This window comes from Pseudoliparis swirei, chromosome 3 (assembly GCF_029220125.1).
Source record: "Pseudoliparis swirei isolate HS2019 ecotype Mariana Trench chromosome 3, NWPU_hadal_v1, whole genome shotgun sequence".
Taxonomy (NCBI): domain Eukaryota; kingdom Metazoa; phylum Chordata; class Actinopteri; order Perciformes; family Liparidae; genus Pseudoliparis; species Pseudoliparis swirei.
The window spans coordinates 2223291-2234103 of record NC_079390.1 but is presented as its reverse complement, the minus strand read 5'-3'; the positions used below and the strand labels follow the sequence as shown (position 1 = coordinate 2234103).

At 43.6% G+C, this 10813-nt stretch overlaps 1 protein-coding gene and 1 long non-coding RNA gene across 3 annotated transcripts in view; one reads left to right on the top strand and one right to left on the bottom strand.

Moving 5' to 3' along the window:
- The window catches only part of zbtb20 (zinc finger and BTB domain containing 20), a 28239-nt gene extending 20572 nt beyond the window's left edge, over positions 1 to 7667 (bottom strand). The window contains exon 1 of the mRNA XM_056411464.1: positions 7376 to 7667. The gene's annotated coding sequence lies outside the window, so the exon portion shown is untranslated. The remainder of the gene's footprint in view (positions 1 to 7375) is intronic.
- Positions 7668 to 9000: 1333 nt separating this feature from the next.
- LOC130191767 (uncharacterized) lies at positions 9001 to 9931 on the top strand. 2 transcript variants are annotated; one of them, XR_008831245.1, is made up of 2 exons: positions 9001 to 9459; positions 9569 to 9931. It is a non-coding gene; the product is annotated as an uncharacterized LOC130191767 (long non-coding RNA). The 2 variants fall into 2 exon arrangements; XR_008831246.1 differs by having other exon boundaries at positions 9537 to 9931.
- The last annotated feature ends 882 nt before the right edge of the window (positions 9932 to 10813 follow it).

The following is a 10813-nucleotide window of genomic DNA, read 5'->3' as shown; positions in this document are numbered from 1 at the left end:
TAAACCTTGAAATGTAAAGTTCATGCAGCGACTTGGATGAAACGGTAAAAGAAAAGAAAAGAAAAGGTATTTGTTTTGTTGTCGAACTGGTTTCTCGTGCTCTTGCTGCACCTTTTTTTGCGGTGGAAGCGCAACTGCAGTTCCTCAAACGGCCACTTGAGGGTCAATCTCCAATAGACACCCATGTTAAAATGAGAAATAAACACGTTTTGTCGCCCGCTAATGAAAAAACGGTTTCGGTCTATTTCGACATATTTTTATGACCAACGTTTAAATTATACAAAGGCTTAAATTTGGGCATAATTAAGGGGTGTGGCTGTTTTCTCCTCTGCTGCGTCACCATGGGCAACGCCCAGGTTGAGCTCGGCCTCTCGGCCCAATTTGGCCGGAGCGACGACTTCCTTCGATCGTCACGATGACACTTCAGAAACCTCACGGAGACCCGAGACTTCGCTTCCGTCTACGTTCCCGCGTCACACGGGCCGAGCGGTTGTGAATCACCACGAGAACACGAAGAACACAAAAGATCTCAAAAGATCTCAAATCCCCCCCCAAAAAAAGGTTTTTTCAACTTCATAAAAGGAAGTCTATTTTGAAAACCCGTCTTCATCAAGGTCACGTTGCAGGGCGACAAACAATGTCGAGAGTTTCAGAGCAGAGATAATTCTCTTTCATTTCTTTTTTTACAATAATAAAAAGAAAAAAATAGTTTTTCAAATTTCTTTAGAATGACAAAAATGCACGACAGTGATTTCCCCGCAGTGGGCGCGTTTCAAAAAATTTAAAAACGACTTAGTCGATGAAAAGAAGAAGAAAAGAAACAACCTCAGATTCCGCGGAAATAACTTCCAGCAATCTTCATTTCGCGATAATGAAAGAAAGAAAAAAAGAAAGAACCCAACACAAACACGATTGTGTAAATAATTCCCGCCATCGCACGATGTACATCGAACGAGACGCGCAATCTTAACAGTTTTCTGGCTGCCGCGAACATGTTTACCAGCACGAGGCTTAAAAAAAAGAAGAGAAGTCTTCCCGAAGCCAAGACAGACGCGGAGAGAACACACAACACTTTTTTCTTTTTTTACTCTTTAAAACTGGTTTTCAAAAGTCACTGAAAGACTCCTGTTACTTTTTACATTTTTTTTTGTCTTCAACCCTCTTTAAGACACTCCCTCCCCCCCCCCTCCCTCCCCCCCTCCCTCCCTCCCTCCCTTCCCCACAAGCGGTGATCTCACCATGTAGAAAACCATATGCGTGAGCGGGGTGAACCGAGGACACACACATGCACCTTGGCAAACACACAACTTCGCTATTAGAATCCCGGATACATTTTTCACGTCAGTTAAATGCTTGAGCCAGCCAGCTCGTGCACGTGTGTGTGTGTGTGTGTGTGTGTGTGTGTGTGTGTGTGTGTGTGTGTGTGTGTGTGTGTGTGTGTGTGTGCAAGTGTGTGAGCGTGCGTGAGTGTGTTTAACGAGAAGGGAATGCAAATAAAAAAAACGTGTATTCGAAAACGTACGTTATCACAACAACGTTTGATCGACGACAAGGAACTGTGTATTTAAACACACGCAATAAAAAAAATGTAAAAAGAAAGACGCGTTAGTACTCGTTTAACTTCCTCCAGCAGATGAGTTTTAATCAAAAGCTTTTTAAGACCGTGCTCTGGATCCATAAAGGAAGCATGGAGCAGGAGTCTGTTAGCAATTTTTTTGTTTTGTTTTTTTCATATATAACAAAGGTAATGGAAACACATGGTCACACCCACAAACTGGATTGTGTTTGTACTGTACATAGTGTAATTTACAGGACACCATTTTACCACGATTACATCCAACAAAGAGGTGATTAATGTCGGGCGCTGTCACAAAATGTGGAAACATTAAGAAAAAGACAGCCATGTGTATGTTTACATTGAGCAAATACTCAATCGGTATTCATAAAAAACAATATTGCACTGGGGGCATAGCACCTGTTTTTTTGTTTTTTTAGAAAGGGGGATATAAAAGCTGCCTGGCAACAGCGTGGCCCATTCGCCAAACAACCCGTGATGCAGCCTGGATGTGTGTTTTCATTCCACATTCCTGTGATGCGTGCACGGAGAGGGGAGATTCCAAAACTTAAGTCCCTTTGAAAACTGAAATAAGACACACGATTTAAGTTCTACTGTGCGTTCGGGGTTCTGCGAGCAGCACGTTCTCCGGAAGCTCATCGGGTTCTATACTTTCATAAGAGTCATTATATGCAGCAATTTACTTAAAAACTGCTCAGTGAATTCACAAATTGACTCTTTCTCTTCACACATGTGACGTATATAACTTTTAAGCTTCATGCACAACTGACTGGCTGCCAAATATCTATATTTTGAATGCAATAATCGAGAAACATTTCATCCCTCCAGTCATAAACATTATTTTCCAGAAATCGCTCATAACTCATATACTAACAGCATTGTACGTGTTGCATAATGCAGCTGCAGGGGAAAACTCTCCTTAATTACAAAAGGGCGACTTGGATGCATGAAAAATGTACGATTTTTTAAAAATTCAAGCATTGTTATAATGCCAAACGGCCGGACAATAATCTGCAGTCGCAAGATAAATTCACGTACATCTTTAATCTCCAACGAGACGGAAGCGTCAGTAAATCTACGGTTTATTTCTAGGGTTTTCATGGCAACTCCAATGCAGTTATTAAAGCAGCAGCTGCTGTAACACAGCGGTCGTTGCCATTAACATCGTGTGAGGAACTTTAGGGAGTTCTTGTTAAACAAACACCAACAATCTTTTAACCTTAAAAAAGAAAAAAAATCGTATTTAAAAGGCCGTAAAAGAACCCCGGACGATAACTTTTTAACACGTTGCACCTGAGAACAGTTTCAAGTTCAAAAGATGAGTTTGTTGGGGGGGGGAGGGGAGGGGGGGCTGGGGGGTATTCTTCTAAGGAGAACTACCCGGCAACAAGAAAAAGGAGGAGAAACAAAAAAACGGGCCGAGCGGTTAACAAGCGCGGTGACTGGATGCAATCCACAAAGTGGCTCGTTATATCGATGGATCTCTATTGCATTCCCAAAATGGCTGCCAAAATATGTTCAACTAGACAAAGTGCCAAGATGCACTCAAGTGCATGTTTTAATTTGTCTTTTTTACAGCGTTTGTAGATATATATATATACAAATAATTCCCTGCTTAGAAATATGGATTAAAATATAAATTTGAAAAAGGTCCAGCATTGCTTCAGCCAATAATTTATATTTCACTATCACATTGACAGTATTTTCTTAAATTTGCAACCAAATTTCAACATTGTTCTTATTAAATATAATTTAAAAATTAAATAAGCATTGGGAATTCTCAGTATTATGAATATTCTCAATAATAAACTCCGTGAAAAAGAACACCGACGCCTCAAAACAGTCGTATTGAAACAGCATAATGAAGATATGTCTATAAATGTGACGATGCAGGTGTGTGGGGCCACCAGAATTGGACCTTTGGTCAATAACAAAGGTCCAATCATTTATATTTTACTACTATTACATTGACAGTATTTCCTAAATTTGCAACCACATTTTCCAAATTTTTTCCAATTAATCATAATTTAACAAATTCAATAACACTCGGTAACATAAGAACTGGATTCAGTGGGAATTCTGAATATTCTGAATATTAAATTATTTTCCACGACCGTCCAAAAAGAACACCGACGCCTCAAAACATTTCTATAGAAACAAAATAATGAAGATATATCTATAAATGTAGTTATGCATGTGTGTGGCGCCACCAGAATTGGACCTTTGGTCAATAACAAAGGTCCACCGGTGCTGCATCCAATCATTTATATTTTAATACTATTTCTATTTCCTAAATTTGCAACCACATTTTCCAATTTCTTTCTAATTAAATAGAATTGAAAAAATTCAATAACACTCGGTAACATAAGCACTGGATTCAGTGGATTCGGTGGGAATTCTGAATATTCTGAATATTAAATTCTCTCTCGTCTTTTCCACGACCGTGCAAAAAGAACACCGACACCTCAAAATATTTCTAGAGGAACAACATAATAAAGATGTATAAGTGTAGTGATGCAGGTGTGTGGAGCCACGTGGGAATAGAGCATCCCCACATGGCATGGCGGAGGTCTGGAGAGAGACGTCTCCATCTCTACTCTCCAGTATTTGGACTACTGACCGGCCATCTGTGTGTGTGTGTGTGTGTGTGTGTGTGTGTGAGGACAAGAGGATTGTTACACGTCCAGAAAGAAGCGCTCATTACATCGGGACAGCGTGTATTAAAAAAAACGCCAAAATAATCAGGTGTGAGGGCGACTGAATCTAAAAATCAACATTTCCAATGTGAACGCCGTCAATAACAACCGGCTGAACGTGAAGAGAGAGAGAGAGAGAGAGAACAGAGGACGAGTGAAGGATGGCGAAGCCAAAAAAGAAAATTGGGATTGATTGCCGAGTGTGGATTAACTGACCCCCCCCTCCCCCCTCCACCCCCCTCACACCCCCCTCCAGCCGCCCCCACCTTCATCTGAGGAGGTCCACAGTTTATCTGCTGGGTCTCCTTCATATAATAATGAGTTTCCTTGGTCGGCAGACATGCTCTTAAATATTCATTAGTCATGCGGTGGTTTTTTTGGTTTTTTTGCCGTGACACAGGAAGCTGGCAAATGGCGATGGCTCAAAAGACACCGTGAATATTAATGTACATGTGGAATATATACATATCTATAGGCTCATTAGTGGGTTTAACGGAGATGAAACCGCAGCACCTGACACTCCTGGACTACACAAACACCCCCCGATGCATTGTGGGCCTTCTCTCCTTCAGCGACTGTCCACCTCTATAAAAAAAACATTCGTACATGAGAGCTCACTTATACAACACAAGACGAGCACCCTTGAATGCATCGCACGATGGTGAAAAAAAAGAGGCCAAAAATACATGTTTTAAGTAGCTGTGGAGTTTATTCCTCTGTACTCACCCACATGCAGCCTGCCAATCAGGAGGCTCCAGGTCAGAGGTCAGAGGTCAGGTTTACTACCCATACAGTGATGTTGCATCACTCATCTCTCCAGATGTATACGACCCATTCAGAAAAAAAACAGACGGCGCAGCAGCGGAGGCGTGGATTACATAACCGAGCCTATAGGGTTGCAGCGCGTTCAAGTTGTGGAAACACATTCTGAATGAAGTGTGTGTGTGTGTGTGTGTGGGGGGGGGGGATCACAACAAAAGTGAGAGGAAGAAGGGATGAACAGCACAATTATGTGGTCACAAAAGACCCCCACGTGCATATAAACACACACACATACACACACACAGGTACACGTCCACAAACCGGATGCTGTGCTCACGTGCAGCCCCCCCCCCCCCCCCCTCATGTGTCACCCGGCCTTCCTGTGTGTGTGTGTGTGTGTGTGTCCTCTCACGTAAACAGCGGTGACCACACCACAGGCTGCTGCCTCTATAACGTGGCTATAGTGTGTCTGCGCGCACACACACACACACACACGCACACACAACTTGTGGGCCACATGGACGAGCCTCAGACCCGCGTGCACGTGTATTGTAGACAGCGTCGCTCATAATGGGCCCATCATGCATCACTCTCTTTATATCTGACAAAAGCCAAAGCGCTTTGGGACAACATCTGTTTGCCACACACACACACACACACACGCACACGCGCGCGCACGCAACCAAGTAAGCACACTCTGTCCGTTTCACAGTCACATACGTGCACACACACACACACACACACAGAGAGACGCGCACGATCTCAGCCAACAAGAACAAGACACGTTCCTCCGACTTCACTCCCCGCTCTGTGCATTTTTGGGCATGTCATTGCTCCATTTTCTATTTTTTAATGGCGCCAAAGCTCAACACACACACACACACACACACTCACACACTCACACTTACACACACTTACACACATAGACATATTGTAACTTTATTTAAAGAACTGAAACGCGTCTATATTTACTGCCATCTCATCAAAGGAATCACGAGTTGCCCCATGAATATTTTTTTGCGACAAAAATGTCTCAAAAGACCCGCAGGAGAGCGCCTCGTACAACTTTAATTACAGCAGAGCATCCCCCCCCCCTATGTAGGCCAGCCCAAAACCCATTTTTACGAACTGTATATAGGTTATGGAATAAACAGCGAGGTTGCGACCATTACTTTGGGGGGGGGGGGGGGGGGACATGGCACCAAAAATAAATAAATAAATCCAGAGCCAGAGTCCCACTGGAGCTCAGATGAACCTGCACATATTTGTTTTAAACCTCCGGACACATTATTACAGCCTCACCGTCCAGACCTCTAATGAAAAGCCCATCCATCCCTTATAAATGCCACGTCGTATTGATATTAATTCATTAAAAAAATGAATACACACATGTAGGCTAGACGTCTGTCTGAGCACCGGAGCCATGCACAGGCGATGCGTTTCAAACATCGACACCGAGCAAGTTCAACAAACTGGAGGCGAATGGATTAAAAAAAACACACAAAAAACAGAATTGTGCAGCGAGAGGTCGTGAAATATCAAAAAAGGTGAACGCGTTTTCCTGGGATTCAAACAACTGACCTATAATTTTTTTTTTTTAAAAGCCCCAAAAAATGCGCACGTCTGCTGCCACAGTTGTTCCGGGCTCTCTCTCTCTTCTCTTCTCTCTCTCTCTCCGTGTGTGTGTAAAACGTGAACGAGCAGCCGCCGCGAGCATCGCTGAGAGAATCAGACCTGTGAACACAGTTCCCCCCTCCTCTCTCTCTCTCTACCCAGAGTATTGTCCTCAAGTGTGTGTGTATGCCCCCCTTTTTTCCCGTTTTTTTTGGTGTTGCTTCCGACCCCTGAAAGTAAAAAAAAAAAAGGGGGCTAAAAAAAGGAGCGCATGTTGAGAATAATGACAGATGGAGGAAACTTGCGTCATGCCAGGGCAGCGTGTTATATTTTTTTGGAAGGGGGGGGGGGGGGATAGTCGAATATTAACCGGACAACAAAACCTCTGGCAGGCAAAAAAAAACTAGAAAAAAACTGAGCCCTCTTAAAAAACACGAGGCTCTCGTTTTTCATTTTCATTTCCTCTCCGGAGTGAAGTTCCCCGGTGGAGCCGTGATATCTGCCCCGGTGCCGCGCAGCCACAACTACATGGAAGTCCGTCGCATTTCATGCACCCCCCACCCCACCGAAAGTCCGCGATCATGTGTCCTCCGCCCTCTTATTCTGGTAACCCCCCCCCCCCCCCCCCATGCGTAATGATTGCGTTATAGACATTATAAAGACCCATCCGTTCCCTTTACCCCCCTCCAGACACACACACACACTTTTCTCTCCAAATGTTTCTTACCTGTACTTCGGAGCTCGTGCAAAAACAAAAAAAACAAAAGTGGCGACAGCGTTTCCACGGTTACCCCCGTTTTTTTTCTTCTCCCCCGACGAAGCGCGCGCGCGTGTCCGGTTGTATTGGCTTCTTCTTTTTTTGCGTTGTTGTTGTTGTTGTTAAATTATGTTCCTTTTACTTTGTTTCATTTCTCACTTCCATCTTCTTTTTCATCTCATCAATAAACACACGCTGCAGCCTACCTTCACAGAGCAGCTCGGTTCAAGTGTGCCCTCCCATTTTTTAACTATACATCGAGTACTTTGGAGGGGTGGAGGAGGAGGAGGAGGAGGAGAAGAGGAGGAGGAGGAGGAGGAGGAGGAGGAGGGCATGCAGGCTGGCAGGCAAGGCAGGCACGCCTTTTCACTTAAAGCTGCTATTGGAAGAACAGTGCACTGTTTTGGGGTTGGATCAGAAATCCGTCAACACGAGTGTGCCCCAATCGCGTGGTCGCGCGCAGCGAAGCCGGCTCCATGATGTCTCTCTGGATGTGGAGTTATAGTAATAGTAGTTGTAGTAGTAATGCTCCTTCCTATTCCTCTCCGAGGGTGGTGTTAAGTTTGCTGCTGCACCCAACAAAAAAAAGCAGCAACGCATGCACAAGTATATAAATGGAGGTCACGGTGCCTAATGACACCCGTGGTTGTTAAAAATAGGGTTCGCGCCCCCCCCTCCCCCCACACACACACGCAGCGAGAACGTGCACATTATAACCCCTGTTGTATTATTTCATTTACAGCCCCACGTCTTTTTTAAAAATATTATTTTGTATTGTGAGCGCTGTAACACATGTTGTGAATGAACTCATAATAGTGTGTTTCCAGTTTGAATACAAAAATGTAAAAAAAAATGGACAGGGGGGGATGGGGTGGTGGGGGGGGATTTGTCAGTTACGTGTCCGTCATGCGTCTGAACTTTGCATTGGACACCGCCTCTGCCAATACAGCGAGCCAGCTGCGCCGCGGCTTCCCATTGGTCGGCGGCGCCGTCGATCACCGCCCCCCGCCGACCAACAAGCTAGATTGTCTGCCCGTGTCTTCTACTTTCTACGCATTTCTATTTTCTCATTTATTTATTTTTTAATGTCCCGAGCTGACCTCGAGTTTGCGAGCGGGGAGGGGGGGAGGAGAGGGGGGGGATTCGTGTCGGTTCATGCCGGACCAATCAGATTTAATAGAGCGATTGGCTCTTTTTTGTGTGTCTCCCTTGTTGTTGTTGATTTTTTTTTTTTTTGCGTGTGTGTGTGTGAGTGTGTGAGTGTGTGTGTCATTATGTCCAACGCCTTGAGATATATTCTGAATTGGCATAGAATAAGGCTGTAGCCTAATGGGTCATGAGGGATCTCCCCCCTCCCGCACCCACCGCCTTAATTCCCCCCCCCCCACCCCTGTCTAGACAGTGACAGGTGTGGGCGCGCGCGCGTGTGCGTGTGTGTGTGTACGCACACGCTCTCGTCTGTATAGTTCGGATCAGAATAATGAAGCACGCGGATGGTTAATGTCTAGGAGATACTTTCCATATATAATTCATGAGTGTGATGCTAGTGTGCAGGGTACAGGATGTTCCGGTGAGCCGCTCTGCATCTTGGGCGGGGGGAGCAAGCTTTTACTGATAAAATGAGGTCAACTAAGGTCGCGCTACACCGTCCCGCGGCGCGTAAAACCTGCGTAAAAGCTCTTGTGTTGTTTTTTTTTTTTTTTTAAAGCTGCACTCTTGAACTCCCGTCGGTTCTTCACTCAGACAAATCGCCATCTCTCAAAGCTGCAACCACCCCCCCCCCCCCTCCCCCCAAAAGGAGAAGGAGAGAAAGAAGAAGAAGGAGAAGAAGAAGAGGAAGAGGAAGAAGAAGGGGTTCCTGGGATATTATTGCGCGAGGCGGCACCGGTTGGTTGAGCCACCACCGGGCACGCGGGCGGGTTGACTGTGCGCGCCACCTGCAGGAGGACTGCGATGTGGATTAACACCGCGGGTTCAGCGGAGGACACCCTTCCGTCACTGCTTTGACCTACATTACCCGGGAACAACCGCAGGAACAACCGGCACCGGTCCCGGTGCGCCCGGTTGTTTGCAATCCGTCAACGAGAAACGTTTACAAAAATAATGATGTGTTTTTAATGTTCATTAACAGTCAGAATTGTGTGTTTTGTTCTTTCTTTTTAGGACCACGGACTGTGCACATGCTCGTGTCCGCGTGGTGGTGCGCGCCTTCCCCCGGAAACCCGTGTTGATTACCACGGCTCAGCCGGCACCACGTGCACGCGGGGAGGATTCAACGCAGAGAACATTTTGTTTTAGGCTCTGAGTGATTTGCATGTTTGACTGGACATGGCCTTTATTCCCGCGTGCCGCTGGCACCATGGAAACAACACCACTACAATATAGAATATGCTTACGTCATGTATGTATGTTTATTTATTATTTAATAGAAACACATAGTTTATTCCCTGAATAGACTAATGAGTCAGGCTTTGTGCAAAGCGTGTTTTATTTGACTAACGTAGTGCAATAAAAATATAAATCACATTACAACTGATTCCTAATTGTACTTATCAATAACACATAAATAGGTTTTTAAAATATCATATATTTTATAAATGTATCTATGCTTCTCATATAGCTCCCACATCTTTTAGCCTCTATAAAGAATATTTTGTTCAAAAAATATATATATTATGAATAAATATAGTAATACTTATTAATAAATACAAATATATTATTTACATTAATTTATTAATTGCACATTTTCAAGATAATTTAACAGTTAAAATAATAAAAAGGTATATATATTTTTAGATTTTATTATTATACATATTTATAAATTGGCTAATATATATATATATATATGAGTGTGTCTGTGTACAATAAAAACAAATTATAATTTAAAAACACAACAGTATGAATGAGACACTGACACTCAAACACAGTAATAGAGCATCACCTCACCTGTAAACCTGGACAGCAGTTATTCTCTTACAAAATACTTGTTTTGTATTCAATGTTTTCCTCATAAAAAATCAGTCAAGAAACCCAAAAGTATATGACTTCTAAAATATCGCTAGATGTGTAAGATTATCATCTAAAAAGAAAAAAAAGCTTTTACTCTGTGACTTCTGCTCTGAGGTGAATCCTCACACCGAGCTCGCCGGTCTTCATTCAACACATGTCACACTTATAATTAATGTTCCCGTACCGATGGATTTGATGAAAAGCTGCATAGTTTAGAGGGAAAGATAAACACCTTTTTTCCATTTGATGAAACCTCATCTTTTACCTTTAGCAACCCAAAAGAGAGATTATTCATTTTAAACATGAAAAACTGAATTCCTGCCTCGGCTGAAAGGGATTTGTGTGGCAACACAGGAGCAGGTCAAGTCATGTCTCACTCAGCTTTAAATGTAACCAACA